The sequence below is a fragment of the Suricata suricatta genome, chromosome 9 (assembly GCF_006229205.1).
Source record: "Suricata suricatta isolate VVHF042 chromosome 9, meerkat_22Aug2017_6uvM2_HiC, whole genome shotgun sequence".
NCBI classification, from domain to species: Eukaryota; Metazoa; Chordata; class Mammalia; order Carnivora; family Herpestidae; genus Suricata; species Suricata suricatta.
This window is the reverse complement of record NC_043708.1, coordinates 29,555,170-29,556,747: the sequence shown is the minus strand read 5'-3', so window position 1 is coordinate 29,556,747 and position 1,578 is coordinate 29,555,170.

Here is a 1,578-nt window from a genome sequence, read left to right as displayed (position 1 = left end):
GCATCTTATTGGACCTTGACGGCTTTGGTTATAAGAAAATAGATCAAGCCTGGGACCCTGTTCTACAACGGTAGTTTCAACCTTTAAGGTACATTAGAATTTTTTGGAGGACTTGTTGAACAGATTGTTAGGGGGCTGCCCTGGTGCCTCAGTCACTTAAGCTTCTAACTCTTGATCTCATCTCAGGTCACGATCTCATGGTTTGTGAGTTCAGGCCCCATATCGGGCTCTGCTGTGATGCTGCCAGGACCTGTTTCGAATTCTGTCTCCCCTTCTCTCTGTCCCTCCCCCACTTGTGCTCTTTCTCTCTCTCTGAAAATAAATAAATAAGCAAACAAACAGATTGCTAGGCCCCACACCCAGAGTTTCTCTGGAGCAATGCCTGAGACTCTGCATTTCTAACAAAGGTCTCGGATGAAGTGACACGATTGGTCCTGGGCCTACACTTGACCACCATTGGTCACATGTTTAAACTGGCCGCAGGCAACCAGAAGCTACTGAGCAGTACTGATTACTTCAAAGTCTTGTCTGAATGGATGAGGTGGAGGATGCTGAGAAGGAAACTCCTAAATTAAATTTCAGTTGGAGCAGTTAGACTGACTGCTGGTTTCAGAGGTCTTCTCAAACCACCGTTACTTATGAGGACACAGGCAATCACTTCGTTTCTTTGTCCTTCGGTTTCCTTATGCATAAATTAAGGATAGCTTCTGACCTTCCCAAAGCTTTCTGCAGGTCACATTAAATGGGTATGGAAATCTTTGAACTGTAAAGTGGCATGGTCCCCGGAGGTATTGCAATGGTTTTTCAATACTTTTCTTAAAATAGCACCAGTTTCTTTTGGCTCTCTTGCCTTTCTGATTCATTACAGCAGCTTTAATCCAGGAATATAGAATACTTTTATTGCTATAATAATTAAACTCAAAATCCAAACTTAAAAAATTTTCATTCAATGAGATCAGAAATGCCTTATGAACATTACAAAGAGCCAAGAATGATTCCCAGTCTCTACAGCAGTTAGAGAGCTCTAAGACCCTATTGTGACTTGGGGTGGAGTCACAGTTTAGATTGGGCTATTAATAAAAATGGCTACAAGTTACAGCACGTGAAAATATAAAGTCACCAAGTGTAAAATGATAAACCTGTCTACTCTAGACTGTTACATCTCTTGAAATTTCTATTAATCCTAGCGTGGCTATTTTTCCAACCTGAGGGCCTCCAGCTGGCTCCAAGGGCCAACACAGTTCTCGCTGAAATTGGGCGCGTTTCTGACTTTTCACCAGTCACCAGCTGTATCGAATTCTGCCTGGCCTTCAAATAAGCACCGCAGATATTAGCCTCACTGTTCCCGGGTGTTTAATAAAATAAACATGATAAAACGTCAGCCAGGATGCTGACAAGGTTCTAAAGACGAGGTTTGGGAGTGTGAAGGCCCCTGTTTGGGGACGTGTCAACGGACTTGGCAGGGGCAGAAAGGGATCTCCCGAGCCCAGCTCCCCCGCTCCCCGAACCTCCCCCACCCCGGAGCCCAGGGCCCGGGCCCACAACCCGGCCCGGCCCGCATCCGCGCGCGCTTCTCCC